This window comes from Zootoca vivipara, chromosome 14 (genome assembly GCF_963506605.1).
Source record: "Zootoca vivipara chromosome 14, rZooViv1.1, whole genome shotgun sequence".
In the NCBI taxonomy this organism is placed as follows: domain Eukaryota; kingdom Metazoa; phylum Chordata; class Lepidosauria; order Squamata; family Lacertidae; genus Zootoca; species Zootoca vivipara.
Genome location: NC_083289.1, coordinates 1,235,514 through 1,258,847, shown reverse-complemented (window position 1 = coordinate 1,258,847; position 23,334 = coordinate 1,235,514).

The following is a 23,334-nucleotide window of genomic DNA, read 5'->3' as shown; positions in this document are numbered from 1 at the left end:
GCATTCTGACACTCCTAGAATGTGTTCTGCTTCAATTTGACTCATTTTACAAAGGTGCTTATTCCTGGAGTGAACATGCAGTTCTACTCAAGAGTAAGCAACTAAGCGAAATAAAGCCATGGAACGCTTATATGCCTTCTATCTATGCATTCTGACACTCCAACAATGATTTCTGCTTCAATTTGACTCATTTTACAAAGGTGCTTATTCCTGGAGTAAACATGCAGTTCTACTCAAGAGTAAGCAACTAAGCGAAATAAAGCCATGGAACGCTTATTTGCCTTCTATCTATGCATTCTGACACTCCTAGAATGTGTTCTGCTTCAATTTGACTCATTTTACAAAGGTGCTTTTTACTGGAGTGAACATGCAGTTCTACTCAAGAGTAAGCAACTAAGCGAAATAAAGCCATGGAACGCTTATTTTCCTTCTAACTATGCATTCTGACACTCCTAGAATGTGTTCTGCTTCAATTTGACTCATTTTACAAAGGTGCTTATTCCTGGAGTGAACATGCAGTTCTACTCAAGAGTAAGCAACTAAGCGAAATAAAGCCATGGAACGCTTATTTGCCTTCTAACTATGCATTCTGACACTCCTAGAATGTGTTCTGCTTCAATTTGACTCATTTTACAAAGGTGCTTATTCCTGGAGTGAACATGAAGTTCTACTCAAGAGTAAGCAACTAAGCGAAATAAAGCCATGGAACGCTTATTTGCCTTCTATCTATGCATTCTGACACTCCAACAATGTTTTCTGCTTCAATTTGACTCATTTTACAAAGGTGCTTATTCCTGGAGTAAACATGCAGTTCTACTCAAGAGTAAGCAACTAAGCGAAATAAAGCCATGGAACGCTTATTTGCCTTCTACCTATGCATTCTGACACTCCTAGAATGTGTTCTGCATCAATTTGACTCATTTTACAAAGGTGCTTTTTACTGGAGTGAACATGCAGTTCTACTCAAGAGTAAGCAACTAAGCGAAATAAAGCCATGGAACGCTTATTTGCCTTCTATCTATGCATTCTGACACTCCTAGAATGTGTTCTGCTTCAATTTGACTCATTTTACAAAGGTGCTTTTTACTGGAGTGAACATGCAGTTCTACTCAAGAGTAAGCAACTAAGCGAAATAAAGCCATGGAACGCTTATTTGCCTTCTATCTATGCATTCTGACACTCCTAGAATGTGTTCTGCTTCAATTTGACTCATTTTACAAAGGTGCTTATTCCTGGAGTGAACATGCAGTTCTACTCAAGAGTAAGCAACTAAATGAAATAAAGCCATGGAACGCTTATTTGCCTTCTAACTATGCATTCTGACACTCCTAGAATGTGTTCTGCTTCAATTTGACTCATTTTACAAAGGTGCTTATTCCTGGAGTAAACATGCAGTTCTACTCAAGAGTAAGCAACTAAGCGAAATAAAGCCATGGAACGCTTATTTGCCTTCTAACTATGCATTCTGACACTCCTAGAATGTGTTCTGCATCAATTTGACTCATTTTACAAAGGTGCTTTTTACTGGAGTGAACATGCAGTTCTACTCAAGAGTAAGCAACTAAGCGAAATAAAGCCATGGAACGCTTATTTGCCTTCTATCTATGCATTCTGACACTCCAACAATGTTTTCTGCTTCAATTTGACTAATTTTACAAAGGTGCTTTTTACTGGAGTGAACATGCAGTTCTACTCAAGAGTAAGCAACTAAGCGAAATAAAGCCATGGAACGCTTATTTGCCTTCTATCTATGCATTCTGACACTCCAACAATGTTTTCTGCTTCAATTTGACTCATTTTACAAAGGTGCTTATTCCTGGAGTAAACATGCAGTTCTACTCAAGAGTAAGCAACTAAGCGAAATAAAGCCATGGAACGCTTATTTGCCTTCTACCTATGCATTCTGACTATCCTAGAATGTGTTCTGCATCAATTTGACTCATTTTACAAAGGTGCTTTTTACTGGAGTGAACATGCAGTTCTACTCAAGAGTAAGCAACTAAGCGAAATAAAGCCATGGAACGCTTATTTGCCTTCTACCTATGCATTCTGACACTCCTAGAATGTGTTCTGCTTCAATTTGACTCATTTTACAAAGGTGCTTTTTACTGGAGTGAACATGCAGTTCTACTCAAGAGTAAGCAACTAAGCGAAATAAAGCCATGGAACGCTTATTTGCCTTCTATCTATGCATTCTGACACTCCTAGAATGTGTTCTGCTTCAATTTGACTCATTTTACAAAGGTGCTTATTCCTGGAGTGAACATGCAGTTCTACTCAAGAGTAAGCAACTAAATGAAATAAAGCCATGGAACGCTTATTTGCCTTCTAACTATGCATTCTGACACTCCTAGAATGTGTTCTGCTTCAATTTGACTCATTTTACAAAGGTGCTTATTCCTGGAGTAAACATGAAGTTCTACTCAAGAGTAAGCAACTAAGCGAAATAAAGCCATGGAACGCTTATTTGCCTTCTATCTATGCATTCTGACACTCCAACAATGTTTTCTGCTTCAATTTGACTCATTTTACAAAGGTGCTTATTCCTGGAGTAAACATGCAGTTCTACTCAAGAGTAAGCAACTAAGCGAAATAAAGCCATGGAACGCTTATTTGCCTTCTAACTATGCATTCTGACACTCCTAGAATGTGTTCTGCATCAATTTGACTCATTTTACAAAGGTGCTTTTTACTGGAGTGAACATGCAGTTCTACTCAAGAGTAAGCAACTAAGCGAAATAAAGCCATGGAACGCTTATTTGCCTTCTATCTATGCATTCTGACACTCCAACAATGTTTTCTGCTTCAATTTGACTAATTTTACAAAGGTGCTTTTTACTGGAGTGAACATGCAGTTCTACTCAAGAGTAAGCAACTAAGCGAAATAAAGCCATGGAACGCTTATTTGCCTTCTATCTATGCATTCTGACACTCCTAGAATGTGTTCTGCATCAATTTGACTCATTTTACAAAGGTGCTTTTTACTGGAGTGAACATGCAGTTCTACTCAAGAGTAAGCAACTAAGCGAAATAAAGCCATGGAACGCTTATTTGCCTTCTATCTATGCATTCTGACACTCCTAGAATGTGTTCTGCTTCAATTTGACTCATTTTACAAAGGTGCTTATTCCTGGAGTGAACATGAAGTTCTACTCAAGAGTAAGCAACTAAGCGAAATAAAGCCATGGAACGCTTATTTGCCTTCTACCTATGCATTCTGACACTCCTAGAATGTGTTCTGCATCAATTTGACTCATTTTACAAAGGTGCTTTTTACTGGAGTGAACATGCAGTTCTACTCAAGAGTAAGCAACTAAGCGAAATAAAGCCATGGAACGCTTATTTGCCTTCTATCTATGCATTCTGACACTCCTAGAATGTGTTCTGCTTCAATTTGACTCATTTTACAAAGGTGCTTATTCCTGGAGTAAACATGCAGTTCTACTCAAGAGTAAGCAACTAAGCGAAATAAAGCCATGGAACGCTTATTTGCCTTCTATCTATGCATTCTGACACTCCTAGAATGTGTTCTGCTTCAATTTGACTCATTTTACAAAGGTGCTTATTCCTGGAGTGAACATGCAGTTCTACTCAAGAGTAAGCAACTAAATGAAATAAAGCCATGGAACGCTTATTTGCCTTCTAACTATGCATTCTGACACTCCTAGAATGTGTTCTGCTTCAATTTGACTCATTTTACAAAGGTGCTTATTCCTGGAGTAAACATGAAGTTCTACTCAAGAGTAAGCAACTAAGCGAAATAAAGCCATGGAACGCTTATTTGCCTTCTATCTATGCATTCTGACACTCCAACAATGTTTTCTGCTTCAATTTGACTCATTTTACAAAGGTGCTTATTCCTGGAGTAAACATGCAGTTCTACTCAAGAGTAAGCAACTAAGCGAAATAAAGCCATGGAACGCTTATTTGCCTTCTAACTATGCATTCTGACACTCCTAGAATGTGTTCTGCATCAATTTGACTCATTTTACAAAGGTGCTTTTTACTGGAGTGAACATGCAGTTCTACTCAAGAGTAAGCAACTAAGCGAAATAAAGCCATGGAACGCTTATTTGCCTTCTATCTATGCATTCTGACACTCCAACAATGTTTTCTGCTTCAATTTGACTAATTTTACAAAGGTGCTTTTTACTGGAGTGAACATGCAGTTCTACTCAAGAGTAAGCAACTAAGCGAAATAAAGCCATGGAACGCTTATTTGCCTTCTATCTATGCATTCTGACACTCCTAGAATGTGTTCTGCATCAATTTGACTCATTTTACAAAGGTGCTTTTTACTGGAGTGAACATGCAGTTCTACTCAAGAGTAAGCAACTAAGCGAAATAAAGCCATGGAACGCTTATTTGCCTTCTATCTATGCATTCTGACACTCCTAGAATGTGTTCTGCTTCAATTTGACTCATTTTACAAAGGTGCTTATTCCTGGAGTGAACATGCAGTTCTACTCAAGAGTAAGCAACTAAATGAAATAAAGCCATGGAACGCTTATTTGCCTTCTAACTATGCATTCTGACACTCCTAGAATGTGTTCTGCTTCAATTTGACTCATTTTACAAAGGTGCTTATTCCTGGAGTAAACATGCAGTTCTACTCAAGAGTAAGCAACTAAGCGAAATAAAGCCATGGAACGCTTATTTGCCTTCTAACTATGCATTCTGACACTCCTAGAATGTGTTCTGCATCAATTTGACTCATTTTACAAAGGTGCTTTTTACTGGAGTGAACATGCAGTTCTACTCAAGAGTAAGCAACTAAGCGAAATAAAGCCATGGAACGCTTATTTGCCTTCTATCTATGCATTCTGACACTCCAACAATGTTTTCTGCTTCAATTTGACTAATTTTACAAAGGTGCTTTTTACTGGAGTGAACATGCAGTTCTACTCAAGAGTAAGCAACTAAGCGAAATAAAGCCATGGAACGCTTATTTGCCTTCTATCTATGCATTCTGACACTCCAACAATGTTTTCTGCTTCAATTTGACTCATTTTACAAAGGTGCTTATTCCTGGAGTAAACATGCAGTTCTACTCAAGAGTAAGCAACTAAGCGAAATAAAGCCATGGAACGCTTATTTGCCTTCTACCTATGCATTCTGACTATCCTAGAATGTGTTCTGCATCAATTTGACTCATTTTACAAAGGTGCTTTTTACTGGAGTGAACATGCAGTTCTACTCAAGAGTAAGCAACTAAGCGAAATAAAGCCATGGAACGCTTATTTGCCTTCTACCTATGCATTCTGACACTCCTAGAATGTGTTCTGCTTCAATTTGACTCATTTTACAAAGGTGCTTTTTACTGGAGTGAACATGCAGTTCTACTCAAGAGTAAGCAACTAAGCGAAATAAAGCCATGGAACGCTTATTTGCCTTCTATCTATGCATTCTGACACTCCTAGAATGTGTTCTGCTTCAATTTGACTCATTTTACAAAGGTGCTTATTCCTGGAGTGAACATGCAGTTCTACTCAAGAGTAAGCAACTAAATGAAATAAAGCCATGGAACGCTTATTTGCCTTCTAACTATGCATTCTGACACTCCTAGAATGTGTTCTGCTTCAATTTGACTCATTTTACAAAGGTGCTTATTCCTGGAGTAAACATGAAGTTCTACTCAAGAGTAAGCAACTAAGCGAAATAAAGCCATGGAACGCTTATTTGCCTTCTATCTATGCATTCTGACACTCCAACAATGTTTTCTGCTTCAATTTGACTCATTTTACAAAGGTGCTTATTCCTGGAGTAAACATGCAGTTCTACTCAAGAGTAAGCAACTAAGCGAAATAAAGCCATGGAACGCTTATTTGCCTTCTAACTATGCATTCTGACACTCCTAGAATGTGTTCTGCATCAATTTGACTCATTTTACAAAGGTGCTTTTTACTGGAGTGAACATGCAGTTCTACTCAAGAGTAAGCAACTAAGCGAAATAAAGCCATGGAACGCTTATTTGCCTTCTATCTATGCATTCTGACACTCCAACAATGTTTTCTGCTTCAATTTGACTAATTTTACAAAGGTGCTTTTTACTGGAGTGAACATGCAGTTCTACTCAAGAGTAAGCAACTAAGCGAAATAAAGCCATGGAACGCTTATTTGCCTTCTATCTATGCATTCTGACACTCCTAGAATGTGTTCTGCATCAATTTGACTCATTTTACAAAGGTGCTTTTTACTGGAGTGAACATGCAGTTCTACTCAAGAGTAAGCAACTAAGCGAAATAAAGCCATGGAACGCTTATTTGCCTTCTATCTATGCATTCTGACACTCCTAGAATGTGTTCTGCTTCAATTTGACTCATTTTACAAAGGTGCTTATTCCTGGAGTGAACATGAAGTTCTACTCAAGAGTAAGCAACTAAGCGAAATAAAGCCATGGAACGCTTATTTGCCTTCTACCTATGCATTCTGACACTCCTAGAATGTGTTCTGCATCAATTTGACTCATTTTACAAAGGTGCTTTTTACTGGAGTGAACATGCAGTTCTACTCAAGAGTAAGCAACTAAGCGAAATAAAGCCATGGAACGCTTATTTGCCTTCTATCTATGCATTCTGACACTCCTAGAATGTGTTCTGCTTCAATTTGACTCATTTTACAAAGGTGCTTTTTACTGGAGTGAACATGCAGTTCTACTCAAGAGTAAGCAACTAAGCGAAATAAAGCCATGGAACGCTTATTTGCCTTCTATCTATGCATTCTGACACTCCTAGAATGTGTTCTGCTTCAATTTGACTCATTTTACAAAGGTGCTTATTCCTGGAGTGAACATGCAGTTCTACTCAAGAGTAAGCAACTAAATGAAATAAAGCCATGGAACGCTTATTTGCCTTCTAACTATGCATTCTGACACTCCTAGAATGTGTTCTGCTTCAATTTGACTCATTTTACAAAGGTGCTTATTCCTGGAGTAAACATGAAGTTCTACTCAAGAGTAAGCAACTAAGCGAAATAAAGCCATGGAACGCTTATTTGCCTTCTATCTATGCATTCTGACACTCCAACAATGTTTTCTGCTTCAATTTGACTCATTTTACAAAGGTGCTTATTCCTGGAGTAAACATGCAGTTCTACTCAAGAGTAAGCAACTAAGCGAAATAAAGCCATGGAACGCTTATTTGCCTTCTAACTATGCATTCTGACACTCCTAGAATGTGTTCTGCATCAATTTGACTCATTTTACAAAGGTGCTTTTTACTGGAGTGAACATGCAGTTCTACTCAAGAGTAAGCAACTAAGCGAAATAAAGCCATGGAACGCTTATTTGCCTTCTATCTATGCATTCTGACACTCCTAGAATGTGTTCTGCTTCAATTTGACTCATTTTACAAAGGTGCTTTTTACTGGAGTGAACATGCAGTTCTACTCAAGAGTAAGCAACTAAGCGAAATAAAGCCATGGAACGCTTATTTGCCTTCTATCTATGCATTCTGACACTCCTAGAATGTGTTCTGCATCAATTTGACTCATTTTACAAAGGTGCTTTTTACTGGAGTGAACATGCAGTTCTACTCAAGAGTAAGCAACTAAGCGAAATAAAGCCATGGAACGCTTATTTGCCTTCTATCTATGCATTCTGACACTCCTAGAATGTGTTCTGCTTCAATTTGACTCATTTTACAAAGGTGCTTTTTACTGGAGTGAACATGCAGTTCTACTCAAGAGTAAGCAACTAAGCGAAATAAAGCCATGGAACGCTTATTTGCCTTCTATCTATGCATTCTGACACTCCTAGAATGTGTTCTGCTTCAATTTGACTCATTTTACAAAGGTGGTTATTCCTGGAGTGAACATGCAGTTCTACTCATGAGTAAGCAACTAAGCGAAATAAAGCCATGGAACGCTTATTTGCCTTCTATCTATGCATTCTGACACTCCAACAATGTTTTCTGCTTCAATTTGACTCATTTTACAAAGGTGCTTATTCCTAGAGTGAACATGAAGTTCTACTCAAGAGTAAGCAACTAAGCGAAATAAAGCCATGGAACGCTTATTTTCCTTCTAACTATGCATTCTGACACTCCTAGAATGTGTTCTGCTTCAATTCGACTCATTTTACAAAGGTGCTTATTCCTGGAGTGAACATGAAGTTCTACTCAAGAGTAAGCAACTAAGCGAAATAAAGCCATGGAACGCTTATTTGCCTTCTATCTATGCATTCTGACACTCCAACAATGTTTTCTACTTCAATTTGACTCATTTTACAAAGGTGCTTTTTACTGGAGTGAACATGCAGTTCTACTCAAGAGTAAGCAACTAAGCGAAATAAAGCCATGGAACGCTTATTTTCCTTCTAACTATGCATTCTGACACTCCTAGAATGTGTTCTGCTTCAATTTGACTCATTTTACAAAGGTGCTTATTCCTGGAGTGAACATGCAGTTCTACTCAAGAGTAAGGAACTAAGCGAAATAAAGCCATGGAACGCTTATTTGCCTTCTATCTATGCATTCTGACACTCCTAGAATGTGTTCTGCTTCAATTTGACTCATTTTACAAAGGTGCTTATTCCTGGAGTGAACATGCAGTTCTACTCAAGAGTAAGCAACTAAGCGAAATAAAGCCATGGAACGCTTATATGCCTTCTATCTATGCATTCTGACACTCCAACAATGATTTCTGCTTCAATTTGACTCATTTTACAAAGGTGCTTATTCCTGGAGTAAACATGCAGTTCTACTCAAGAGTAAGCAACTAAGCGAAATAAAGCCATGGAACGCTTATTTGCCTTCTATCTATGCATTCTGACACTCCTAGAATGTTTTCTGCTTCAATTTGACTCATTTTACAAAGGTGCTTTTTACTGGAGTGAACATGCAGTTCTACTCAAGAGTAAGCAACTAAGCGAAATAAAGCCATGGAACGCTTATTTGCCTTCTATCTATGCATTCTGACACTCCTAGAATGTGTTCTGCTTCAATTTGACTCATTTTACAAAGGTGCTTATTCCTGGAGTGAACATGCAGTTCTACTCAAGAGTAAGCAACTAAATGAAATAAAGCCATGGAACGCTTATTTGCCTTCTAACTATGCATTCTGACACTCCTAGAATGTGTTCTGCTTCAATTTGACTCATTTTACAAAGGTGCTTTTTACTGGAGTGAACATGAAGTTCTACTCAAGAGTAAGCAACTAAGCGAAATAAAGCCATGGAACGCTTATTTGCCTTCTATCTATGCATTCTGACACTCCAACAATGTTTTCTGCTTCAATTTGACTCATTTTACAAAGGTGCTTATTCCTGGAGTAAACATGCAGTTCTACTCAAGAGTAAGCAACTAAGCGAAATAAAGCCATGGAACGCTTATTTGCCTTCTAACCATGCATTCTGACACTCCTAGAATGTGTTCTGCATCAATTTGACTCATTTTACAAAGGTGCTTTTTACTGGAGTGAACATGCAGTTCTACTCAAGAGTAAGCAACTAAGCGAAATAAAGCCATGGAACGCTTATTTGCCTTCTATCTATGCATTCTGACACTCCAACAATGTTTTCTGCTTCAATTTGACTAATTTTACAAAGGTGCTTTTTACTGGAGTGAACATGCAGTTCTACTCAAGAGTAAGCAACTAAGCGAAATAAAGCCATGGAACGCTTATTTGCCTTCTATCTATGCATTCTGACACTCCTAGAATATGTTCTGCTTCAATTTGACTCATTTTAGAAAGGTGCTTATTCCTGGAGTGAACATGCAGTTCTACTCAAGAGTAAGCAACTAAGCGAAATAAAGCCATGGAACGCTTATTTGCCTTCTATCTATGCATTCTGACACTCCTAGAATATGTTCTGCTTCAATTTGACTCATTTTAGAAAGGTGCTTATTCCTGGAGTGAACATGAAGTTCTACTCAAGAGTAAGCAACTAAGCGAAATAAAGCCATGGAACGCTTATTTGCCTTCTATCTATGCATTCTGACACTCCAACAATGTTTTCTGCTTCAATTTGACTCATTTTACAAAGGTGCTTATTCCTGGAGTAAACATGCAGTTCTACTCAAGAGTAAGCAACTAAGCGAAATAAAGCCATGGAACGCTTATTTGCCTTCTACCTATGCATTCTGACACTCCTAGAATGTGTTCTGCATCAATTTGACTCATTTTACAAAGGTGCTTTTTACTGGAGTGAACATGCAGTTCTACTCAAGAGTAAGCAACTAAGCGAAATAAAGCCATGGAACGCTTATTTGCCTTCTATCTATGCATTCTGACACTCCTAGAATGTGTTCTGCTTCAATTTGACTCATTTTACAAAGGTGCTTTTTACTGGAGTGAACATGCAGTTCTACTCAAGAGTAAGCAACTAAATGAAATAAAGCCATGGAACGCTTATTTGCCTTCTAACTATGCATTCTGACACTCCTAGAATGTGTTCTGCTTCAATTTGACTCATTTTACAAAGGTGCTTTTTACTGGAGTGAACATGAAGTTCTACTCAAGAGTAAGCAACTAAGCGAAATAAAGCCATGGAACGCTTATTTGCCTTCTATCTATGCATTCTGACACTCCAACAATGTTTTCTGCTTCAATTTGACTCATTTTACAAAGGTGCTTATTCCTGGAGTAAACATGCAGTTCTACTCAAGAGTAAGCAACTAAGCGAAATAAAGCCATGGAACGCTTATTTGCCTTCTAACTATGCATTCTGACACTCCAACAATGTTTTCTACTTCAATTTGACTCATTTTACAAAGGTGCTTTTTACTGGAGTGAACATGCAGTTCTACTCAAGAGTAAGCAACTAAGCGAAATAAAGCCATGGAACGCTTATTTTCCTTCTAACTATGCATTCTGACACTCCTAGAATGTGTTCTGCTTCAATTTGACTCATTTTACAAAGGTGCTTATTCCTGGAGTGAACATGCAGTTCTACTCAAGAGTAAGGAACTAAGCGAAATAAAGCCATGGAACGCTTATTTGCCTTCTATCTATGCATTCTGACACTCCTAGAATGTGTTCTGCTTCAATTTGACTCATTTTACAAAGGTGCTTATTCCTGGAGTGAACATGCAGTTCTACTCAAGAGTAAGCAACTAAGCGAAATAAAGCCATGGAACGCTTATATGCCTTCTATCTATGCATTCTGACACTCCAACAATGATTTCTGCTTCAATTTGACTCATTTTACAAAGGTGCTTATTCCTGGAGTAAACATGCAGTTCTACTCAAGAGTAAGCAACTAAGCGAAATAAAGCCATGGAACGCTTATTTGCCTTCTATCTATGCATTCTGACACTCCTAGAATGTTTTCTGCTTCAATTTGACTCATTTTACAAAGGTGCTTTTTACTGGAGTGAACATGCAGTTCTACTCAAGAGTAAGCAACTAAGCGAAATAAAGCCATGGAACGCTTATTTGCCTTCTATCTATGCATTCTGACACTCCTAGAATGTGTTCTGCTTCAATTTGACTCATTTTACAAAGGTGCTTTTTACTGGAGTGAACATGCAGTTCTACTCAAGAGTAAGCAACTAAGCGAAATAAAGCCATGGAACGCTTATTTTCCTTCTAACTATGCATTCTGACACTCCTAGAATGTGTTCTGCTTCAATTTGACTCATTTTACAAAGGTGCTTATTCCTGGAGTGAACATGCAGTTCTACTCAAGAGTAAGCAACTAAGCGAAATAAAGCCATGGAACGCTTATTTGCCTTCTAACTATGCATTCTGACACTCCTAGAATGTGTTCTGCTTCAATTCGACTCATTTTACAAAGGTGCTTATTCCTGGAGTGAACATGAAGTTCTACTCAAGAGTAAGCAACTAAGCGAAATAAAGCCATGGAACGCTTATTTGCCTTCTATCTATGCATTCTGACACTCCAACAATGTTTTCTACTTCAATTTGACTCATTTTACAAAGGTGCTTTTTACTGGAGTGAACATGCAGTTCTACTCAAGAGTAAGCAACTAAGCGAAATAAAGCCATGGAACGCTTATTTTCCTTCTAACTATGCATTCTGACACTCCTAGAATGTGTTCTGCTTCAATTTGACTCATTTTACAAAGGTGCTTATTCCTGGAGTGAACATGCAGTTCTACTCAAGAGTAAGGAACTAAGCGAAATAAAGCCATGGAACGCTTATTTGCCTTCTATCTATGCATTCTGACACTCCTAGAATGTGTTCTGCTTCAATTTGACTCATTTTACAAAGGTGCTTATTCCTGGAGTGAACATGCAGTTCTACTCAAGAGTAAGCAACTAAGCGAAATAAAGCCATGGAACGCTTATATGCCTTCTATCTATGCATTCTGACACTCCAACAATGATTTCTGCTTCAATTTGACTCATTTTACAAAGGTGCTTATTCCTGGAGTAAACATGCAGTTCTACTCAAGAGTAAGCAACTAAGCGAAATAAAGCCATGGAACGCTTATTTGCCTTCTATCTATGCATTCTGACACTCCTAGAATGTTTTCTGCTTCAATTTGACTCATTTTACAAAGGTGCTTTTTACTGGAGTGAACATGCAGTTCTACTCAAGAGTAAGCAACTAAGCGAAATAAAGCCATGGAACGCTTATTTGCCTTCTATCTATGCATTCTGACACTCCTAGAATGTGTTCTGCTTCAATTTGACTCATTTTACAAAGGTGCTTTTTACTGGAGTGAACATGCAGTTCTACTCAAGAGTAAGCAACTAAGCGAAATAAAGCCATGGAACGCTTATTTTCCTTCTAACTATGCATTCTGACACTCCTAGAATGTGTTCTGCTTCAATTTGACTCATTTTACAAAGGTGCTTATTCCTGGAGTGAACATGCAGTTCTACTCAAGAGTAAGCAACTAAGCGAAATAAAGCCATGGAACGCTTATTTGCCTTCTAACTATGCATTCTGACACTCCTAGAATGTGTTCTGCTTCAATTTGACTCATTTTACAAAGGTGCTTATTCCTGGAGTGAACATGAAGTTCTACTCAAGAGTAAGCAACTAAGCGAAATAAAGCCATGGAACGCTTATTTGCCTTCTATCTATGCATTCTGACACTCCAACAATGTTTTCTGCTTCAATTTGACTCATTTTACAAAGGTGCTTATTCCTGGAGTAAACATGCAGTTCTACTCAAGAGTAAGCAACTAAGCGAAATAAAGCCATGGAACGCTTATTTGCCTTCTACCTATGCATTCTGACACTCCTAGAATGTGTTCTGCATCAATTTGACTCATTTTACAAAGGTGCTTTTTACTGGAGTGAACATGCAGTTCTACTCAAGAGTAAGCAACTAAGCGAAATAAAGCCATGGAACGCTTATTTGCCTTCTATCTATGCATTCTGACACTCCTAGAATGTGTTCTGCTTCAATTTGACTAATTTTACAAAGGTGCTTTTTACTGGAGTGAACATGCAGTTCTACTCAAGAGTAAGCAACTAAGCGAAATAAAGCCATGGAACGCTTATTTTCCTTCTAACTATGCATTCTGACACTCCTAGAATGTGTTCTGCTTCAATTTGACTCATTTTACAAAGGTGCTTATTCCTGGAGTGAACATGCAGTTCTACTCAAGAGTAAGCAACTAAGCGAAATAAAGCCATGGAACGCTTATTTGCCTTCTAACTATGCATTCTGACACTCCTAGAATGTGTTCTGCTTCAATTTGACTCATTTTACAAAGGTGCTTATTCCTGGAGTGAACATGAAGTTCTACTCAAGAGTAAGCAACTAAGCGAAATAAAGCCATGGAACGCTTATTTGCCTTCTATCTATGCATTCTGACACTCCAACAATGTTTTCTGCTTCAATTTGACTCATTTTACAAAGGTGCTTATTCCTGGAGTAAACATGCAGTTCTACTCAAGAGTAAGCAACTAAGCGAAATAAAGCCATGGAACGCTTATTTGCCTTCTACCTATGCATTCTGACACTCCTAGAATGTGTTCTGCATCAATTTGACTCATTTTACAAAGGTGCTTTTTACTGGAGTGAACATGCAGTTCTACTCAAGAGTAAGCAACTAAGCGAAATAAAGCCATGGAACGCTTATTTGCCTTCTATCTATGCATTCTGACACTCCTAGAATGTGTTCTGCTTCAATTTGACTCATTTTACAAAGGTGCTTTTTACTGGAGTGAACATGCAGTTCTACTCAAGAGTAAGCAACTAAGCGAAATAAAGCCATGGAACGCTTATTTGCCTTCTATCTATGCATTCTGACACTCCTAGAATGTGTTCTGCTTCAATTTGACTCATTTTACAAAGGTGCTTATTCCTGGAGTGAACATGCAGTTCTACTCAAGAGTAAGCAACTAAATGAAATAAAGCCATGGAACGCTTATTTGCCTTCTAACTATGCATTCTGACACTCCTAGAATGTGTTCTGCTTCAATTTGACTCATTTTACAAAGGTGCTTTTTACTGGAGTGAACATGAAGTTCTACTCAAGAGTAAGCAACTAAGCGAAATAAAGCCATGGAACGCTTATTTGCCTTCTATCTATGCAATCTGACACTCCTAGAATGTTTTCTGCTTCAATTTGACTCATTTTACAAAGGTGCTTATTCCTGGAGTAAACATGCAGTTCTACTCAAGAGTAAGCAACTAAGCGAAATAAAGCCATGGAACGCTTATTTGCCTTCTAACTATGCATTCTGACACTCCTAGAATGTGTTCTGCATCAATTTGACTCATTTTACAAAGGTGCTTTTTACTGGAGTGAACATGCAGTTCTACTCAAGAGTAAGCAACTAAGCGAAATAAAGCCATGGAACGCTTATTTGCCTTCTATCTATGCATTCTGACACTCCAACAATGTTTTCTGCTTCAATTTGACTCATTTTACAAAGGTGCTTTTTACTGGAGTGAGCTTGCAGTTCTACTCAAGAGTAAGCAACTAAGCGAAATAAAGCCATGGAACGCTTATTTTCCTTCTAACGATGCATTCTGACACTCCTAGAATGTGTTCTGCTTCAATTTGACTCATTTTACAAAGGTGCTTATTCCTGGAGTGAACATGCAGTTCTACTCAAGAGTAAGGAACTAAGCGAAATAAAGCCATGGAACGCTTATTTGCCTTCTATCTATGCATTCTGACACTCCTAGAATGTGTTCTGCTTCAATTTGACTCATTTTACAAAGGTGCTTATTCCTGGAGTGAACATGCAGTTCTACTCAAGAGTAAGCAACTAAGCGAAATAAAGCCATGGAACGCTTATATGCCTTCTATCTATGCATTCTGACACTCCAACAATGATTTCTGCTTCAATTTGACTCATTTTACAAAGGTGCTTATTCCTGGAGTAAACATGCAGTTCTACTCAAGAGTAAGCAACTAAGCGAAATAAAGCCATGGAACGCTTATTTGCCTTCTATCTATGCATTCTGACACTCCTAGAATGTGTTCTGCTTCAATTTGACTCATTTTACAAAGGTGCTTTTTACTGGAGTGAACATGCAGTTCTACTCAAGAGTAAGCAACTAAGCGAAATAAAGCCATGGAACGCTTATTTTCCTTCTAACTATGCATTCTGACACTCCTTGAATGTGTTCTGCTTCAATTTGACTCATTTTACAAAGGTGCTTATTCCTGGAGTGAACATGCAGTTCTACTCAAGAGTAAGCAACTAAGCGAAATAAAGCCATGGAACGCTTATTTGCCTTCTAACTATGCATTCTGACACTCCTAGAATGTGTTCCGCTTCAATTTGACTCATTTTACAAAGGTGCTTATTCCTGGAGTGAACATGAAGTTCTACTCAAGAGTAAGCAACTAAGCGAAATAAAGCCATGGAACGCTTATTTGCCTTCTATCTATGCATTCTGACACTCCAACAATGTTTTCTGCTTCAATTTGACTCATTTTACAAAGGTGCTTATTCCTGGAGTAAACATGCAGTTCTACTCAAGAGTAAGCAACTAAGCGAAATAAAGCCATGGAACGCTTATTTGCCTTCTACCTATGCATTCTGACACTCCTAGAATGTGTTCTGCATCAATTTGACTCATTTTACAAAGGTGCTTTTTACTGGAGTGAACATGCAGTTCTACTCAAGAGTAAGCAACTAAGCGAAATAAAGCCATGGAACGCTTATTTGCCTTCTATCTATGCATTCTGACACTCCTAGAATGTGTTCTGCTTCAATTTGACTCATTTTACAAAGGTGCTTTTTACTGGAGTGAACATGCAGTTCTACTCAAGAGTAAGCAACTAAGCGAAATAAAGCCATGGAACGCTTATTTGCCTTCTATCTATGCATTCTGACACTCCTAGAATGTGTTCTGCTTCAATTTGACTCATTTTACAAAGGTGCTTATTCCTGGAGTGAACATGCAGTTCTACTCAAGAGTAAGCAACTAAATGAAATAAAGCCATGGAACGCTTATTTGCCTTCTAACTATGCATTCTGACACTCCTAGAATGTGTTCTGCTTCAATTTGACTCATTTTACAAAGGTGCTTTTTACTGGAGTGAACATGAAGTTCTACTCAAGAGTAAGCAACTAAGCGAAATAAAGCCATGGAACGCTTATTTGCCTTCTATCTATGCATTCTGACACTCCAACAATGTTTTCTGCTTCAATTTGACTCATTTTACAAAGGTGCTTATTCCTGGAGTAAACATGCAGTTCTACTCAAGAGTAAGCAACTAAGCGAAATAAAGCCATGGAACGCTTATTTGCCTTCTAACTATGCATTCTGACACTCCTAGAATGTGTTCTGCATCAATTTGACTCATTTTACAAAGGTGCTTTTTACTGGAGTGAACATGCAGTTCCACTCAAGAGTAAGCAACTAAGCGAAATAAAGCCATGGAACGCTTATTTGCCTTCTATCTATGCATTCTGACACTCCTAGAATGTGTTCTGCTTCAATTTGACTAATTTTACAAAGGTGCTTTTTACTGGAGTGAACATGCAGTTCTACTCAAGAGTAAGCAACTAAGCGAAATAAAGCCATGGAACGCTTATTTTCCTTCTAACTATGCATTCTGACACTCCTAGAATGTGTTCTGCTTCAATTTGACTCATTTTACAAAGGTGCTTATTCCTGGAGTGAACATGCAGTTCTACTCAAGAGTAAGCAACTAAGCGAAATAAAGCCATGGAACGCTTATTTGCCTTCTAACTATGCATTCTGACACTCCTAGAATGTGTTCTGCTTCAATTTGACTCATTTTACAAAGGTGCTTATTCCTGGAGTGAACATGAAGTTCTACTCAAGAGTAAGCAACTAAGCGAAATAAAGCCATGGAACGCTTATTTGCCTTCTATCTATGCATTCTGACACTCCAACAATGTTTTCTGCTTCAATTTGACTCATTTTACAAAGGTGCTTATTCCTGGAGTAAACATGCAGTTCTACTCAAGAGTAAGCAACTAAGCGAAATAAAGCCATGGAACGCTTATTTGCCTTCTACCTATGCATTCTGACACTCCTAGAATGTGTTCTGCATCAATTTGACTCATTTTACAAAGGTGCTTTTTACTGGAGTGAACATGCAGTTCTACTCAAGAGTAAGCAACTAAGCGAAATAAAGCCATGGAACGCTTATTTGCCTTCTATCTATGCATTCTGACACTCCTAGAATGTGTTCTGCTTCAATTTGACTCATTTTACAAAGGTGCTTTTTACTGGAGTGAACATGCAGTTCTACTCAAGAGTAAGCAACTAAGCGAAATAAAGCCATGGAACGCTTATTTGCCTTCTATCTATGCATTCTGACACTCCTAGAATGTGTTCTGCTTCAATTTGACTCATTTTACAAAGGTGCTTATTCCTGGAGTGAACATGCAGTTCTACTCAAGAGTAAGCAACTAAATGAAATAAAGCCATGGAACGCTTATTTGCCTTCTAACTATGCATTCTGACACTCCTAGAATGTGTTCTGCTTCAATTTGACTCATTTTACAAAGGTGCTTTTTACTGGAGTGAACATGAAGTTCTACTCAAGAGTAAGCAACTAAGCGAAATAAAGCCATGGAACGCTTATTTGCCTTCTATCTATGCAATCTGACACTCCTAGAATGTTTTCTGCTTCAATTTGACTCATTTTACAAAGGTGCTTATTCCTGGAGTAAACATGCAGTTCTACTCAAGAGTAAGCAACTAAGCGAAATAAAGCCATGGAACGCTTATTTGCCTTCTAACTATGCATTCTGACACTCCTAGAATGTGTTCTGCATCAATTTGACTCATTTTACAAAGGTGCTTTTTACTGGAGTGAACATGCAGTTCTACTCAAGAGTAAGCAACTAAGCGAAATAAAGCCATGGAACGCTTATTTGCCTTCTATCTATGCATTCTGACACTCCAACAATGTTTTCTGCTTCAATTTGACTCATTTTACAAAGGTGCTTTTTACTGGAGTGAGCTTGCAGTTCTACTCAAGAGTAAGCAACTAAGCGAAATAAAGCCATGGAACGCTTATTTTCCTTCTAACGATGCATTCTGACACTCCTAGAATGTGTTCTGCTTCAATTTGACTCATTTTACAAAGGTGCTTATTCCTGGAGTGAACATGCAGTTCTACTCAAGAGTAAGGAACTAAGCGAAATAAAGCCATGGAACGCTTATTTGCCTTCTATCTATGCATTCTGACACTCCTAGAATGTGTTCTGCTTCAATTTGACTCATTTTACAAAGGTGCTTATTCCTGGAGTGAACATGCAGTTCTACTCAAGAGTAAGCAACTAAGCGAAATAAAGCCATGGAACGCTTATATGCCTTCTATCTATGCATTCTGACACTCCAACAATGATTTCTGCTTCAATTTGACTCATTTTACAAAGGTGCTTATTCCTGGAGTAAACATGCAGTTCTACTCAAGAGTAAGCAACTAAGCGAAATAAAGCCATGGAACGCTTATTTGCCTTCTATCTATGCATTCTGACACTCCTAGAATGTGTTCTGCTTCAATTTGACTCATTTTACAAAGGTGCTTTTTACTGGAGTGAACATGCAGTTCTACTCAAGAGTAAGCAACTAAGCGAAATAAAGCCATGGAACGCTTATTTTCCTTCTAACTATGCATTCTGACACTCCTTGAATGTGTTCTGCTTCAATTTGACTCATTTTACAAAGGTGCTTATTCCTGGAGTGAACATGCAGTTCTACTCAAGAGTAAGCAACTAAGCGAAATAAAGCCATGGAACGCTTATTTGCCTTCTAACTATGCATTCTGACACTCCTAGAATGTGTTCCGCTTCAATTTGACTCATTTTACAAAGGTGCTTATTCCTGGAGTGAACATGAAGTTCTACTCAAGAGTAAGCAACTAAGCGAAATAAAGCCATGGAACGCTTATTTGCCTTCTATCTATGCATTCTGACACTCCAACAATGTTTTCTGCTTCAATTTGACTCATTTTACAAAGGTGCTTATTCCTGGAGTAAACATGCAGTTCTACTCAAGAGTAAGCAACTAAGCGAAATAAAGCCATGGAACGCTTATTTGCCTTCTACCTATGCATTCTGACACTCCTAGAATGTGTTCTGCATCAATTTGACTCATTTTACAAAGGTGCTTTTTACTGGAGTGAACATGCAGTTCTACTCAAGAGTAAGCAACTAAGCGAAATAAAGCCATGGAACGCTTATTTGCCTTCTATCTATGCATTCTGACACTCCTAGAATGTGTTCTGCTTCAATTTGACTCATTTTACAAAGGTGCTTTTTACTGGAGTGAACATGCAGTTCTACTCAAGAGTAAGCAACTAAGCGAAATAAAGCCATGGAACGCTTATTTGCCTTCTATCTATGCATTCTGACACTCCTAGAATGTGTTCTGCTTCAATTTGACTCATTTTACAAAGGTGCTTATTCCTGGAGTGAACATGCAGTTCTACTCAAGAGTAAGCAACTAAATGAAATAAAGCCATGGAACGCTTATTTGCCTTCTAACTATGCATTCTGACACTCCTAGAATGTGTTCTGCTTCAATTTGACTCATTTTACAAAGGTGCTTTTTACTGGAGTGAACATGAAGTTCTACTCAAGAGTAAGCAACTAAGCGAAATAAAGCCATGGAACGCTTATTTGCCTTCTATCTATGCATTCTGACACTCCAACAATGTTTTCTGCTTCAATTTGACTCATTTTACAAAGGTGCTTATTCCTGGAGTAAACATGCAGTTCTACTCAAGAGTAAGCAACTAAGCGAAATAAAGCCATGGAACGCTTATTTGCCTTCTAACTATGCATTCTGACACTCCTAGAATGTGTTCTGCATCAATTTGACTCATTTTACAAAGGTGCTTTTTACTGGAGTGAACATGCAGTTCTACTCAAGAGTAAGCAACTAAGCGAAATAAAGCCATGGAACGCTTATTTGCCTTCTATCTATGCATTCTGACACTCCAACAATGTTTTCTGCTTCAATTTGACTCATTTTACAAAGGTGCTTATTCCTGGAGTAAACATGCAGTTCTACTCAAGAGTAAGCAACTAAGCGAAATAAAGCCATGGAACGCTTATTTGCCTTCTACCTATGCATTCTGACACTCCTAGAATGTGTTCTGCATCAATTTGACTCATTTTACAAAGGTGCTTTTTACTGGAGTGAACATGCAGTTCTACTCAAGAGTAAGCAACTAAGCGAAATAAAGCCATGGAACGCTTATTTGCCTTCTATCTATGCATTCTGACACTCCTAGAATGTGTTCTGCTTCAATTTGACTCATTTTACAAAGGTGCTTTTTACTGGAGTGAACATGCAGTTCTACTCAAGAGTAAGCAACTAAGCGAAATAAAGCCATGGAACGCTTATTTGCCTTCTATCTATGCATTCTGACACTCCTAGAATGTGTTCTGCTTCAATTTGACTCATTTTACAAAGGTGCTTATTCCTGGAGTGAACATGCAGTTCTACTCAAGAGTAAGCAACTAAATGAAATAAAGCCATGGAACGCTTATTTGCCTTCTAACTATGCATTCTGACACTCCTAGAATGTGTTCTGCTTCAATTTGACTCATTTTACAAAGGTGCTTATTCCTGGAGTAAACATGAAGTTCTACTCAAGAGTAAGCAACTAAGCGAAATAAAGCCATGGAACGCTTATTTGCCTTCTATCTATGCATTCTGACACTCCAACAATGTTTTCTGCTTCAATTTGACTCATTTTACAAAGGTGCTTATTCCTGGAGTAAACATGCAGTTCTACTCAAGAGTAAGCAACTAAGCGAAATAAAGCCATGGAACGCTTATTTGCCTTCTAACTATGCATTCTGACACTCCTAGAATGTGTTCTGCATCAATTTGACTCATTTTACAAAGGTGCTTTTTACTGGAGTGAACATGCAGTTCTACTCAAGAGTAAGCAACTAAGCGAAATAAAGCCATGGAACGCTTATTTGCCTTCTATCTATGCATTCTGACACTCCTAGAATGTGTTCTGCTTCAATTTGACTCATTTTACAAAGGTGCTTTTTACTGGAGTGAACATGCAGTTCTACTCAAGAGTAAGCAACTAAGCGAAATAAAGCCATGGAACGCTTATTTGCCTTCTATCTATGCATTCTGACACTCCTAGAATATGTTCTGCTTCAATTTGACTCATTTTACAAAGGTGCTTATTCCTGGAGTGAACATGCAGTTCTACTCAAGAGTAAGCAACTAAGCGAAATAAAGCCATGGAACGCTTATTTGCCTTCTAACTATGCATTCTGACACTCCTAGAATGTGTTCTGCATCAATTTGACTCATTTTACAAAGGTGCTTTTTACTGGAGTGAACATGCAGTTCTACTCAAGAGTAAGCAACTAAGCGAAATAAAGCCATGGAACGCTTATTTGCCTTCTATCTATGCATTCTGACACTCCTAGAATGTGTTCTGCTTCAATTTGACTCATTTTACAAAGGTGCTTTTTACTGGAGTGAACATGCAGTTCTACTCAAGAGTAAGCAACTAAGCGAAATAAAGCCATGGAACGCTTATTTGCCTTCTATCTATGCATTCTGACACTCCTAGAATGTGTTCTGCTTCAATTTGACTCATTTTACAAAGGTGGTTATTCCTGGAGTGAACATGCAGTTCTACTCATGAGTAAGCAACTAAGCGAAATAAAGCCATGGAACGCTTATTTGCCTTCTATCTATGCATTCTGACACTCCAACAATGTTTTCTGCTTCAATTTGACTCATTTTACAAAGGTGCTTATTCCTAGAGTGAACATGAAGTTCTACTCAAGAGTAAGCAACTAAGCGAAATAAAGCCATGGAACGCTTATTTTCCTTCTAACTATGCATTCTGACACTCCTAGAATGTGTTCTGCTTCAATTCGACTCATTTTACAAAGGTGCTTATTCCTGAAGTGAACATGAAGTTCTACTCAAGAGTAAGCAACTAAGCGAAATAAAGCCATGGAACGCTTATTTGCCTTCTATCTATGCATTCTGACACTCCAACAATGTTTTCTACTTCAATTTGACTCATTTTACAAAGGTGCTTTTTACTGGAGTGAACATGCAGTTCTACTCAAGAGTAAGCAACTAAGCGAAATAAAGCCATGGAACGCTTATTTTCCTTCTAACTATGCATTCTGACACTCCTAGAATGTGTTCTGCTTCAATTTGACTCATTTTACAAAGGTGCTTATTCCTGGAGTGAACATGCAGTTCTACTCAAGAGTAAGGAACTAAGCGAAATAAAGCCATGGAACGCTTATTTGCCTTCTATCTATGCATTCTGACACTCCTAGAATGTGTTCTGCTTCAATTTGACTCATTTTACAAAGGTGCTTATTCCTGGAGTGAACATGCAGTTCTACTCAAGAGTAAGCAACTAAGCGAAATAAAGCCATGGAACGCTTATATGCCTTCTATCTATGCATTCTGACACTCCAACAATGATTTCTGCTTCAATTTGACTCATTTTACAAAGGTGCTTATTCCTGGAGTAAACATGCAGTTCTACTCAAGAGTAAGCAACTAAGCGAAATAAAGCCATGGAACGCTTATTTGCCTTCTATCTATGCATTCTGACACTCCTAGAATGTTTTCTGCTTCAATTTGACTCATTTTACAAAGGTGCTTTTTACTGGAGTGAACATGCAGTTCTACTCAAGAGTAAGCAACTAAGCGAAATAAAGCCATGGAACGCTTATTTGCCTTCTATCTATGCATTCTGACACTCCTAGAATGTGTTCTGCTTCAATTTGACTCATTTTACAAAGGTGCTTATTCCTGGAGTGAACATGCAGTTCTACTCAAGAGTAAGCAACTAAATGAAATAAAGCCATGGAACGCTTATTTGCCTTCTAACTATGCATTCTGACACTCCTAGAATGTGTTCTGCTTCAATTTGACTCATTTTACAAAGGTGCTTTTTACTGGAGTGAACATGAAGTTCTACTCAAGAGTAAGCAACTAAGCGAAATAAAGCCAT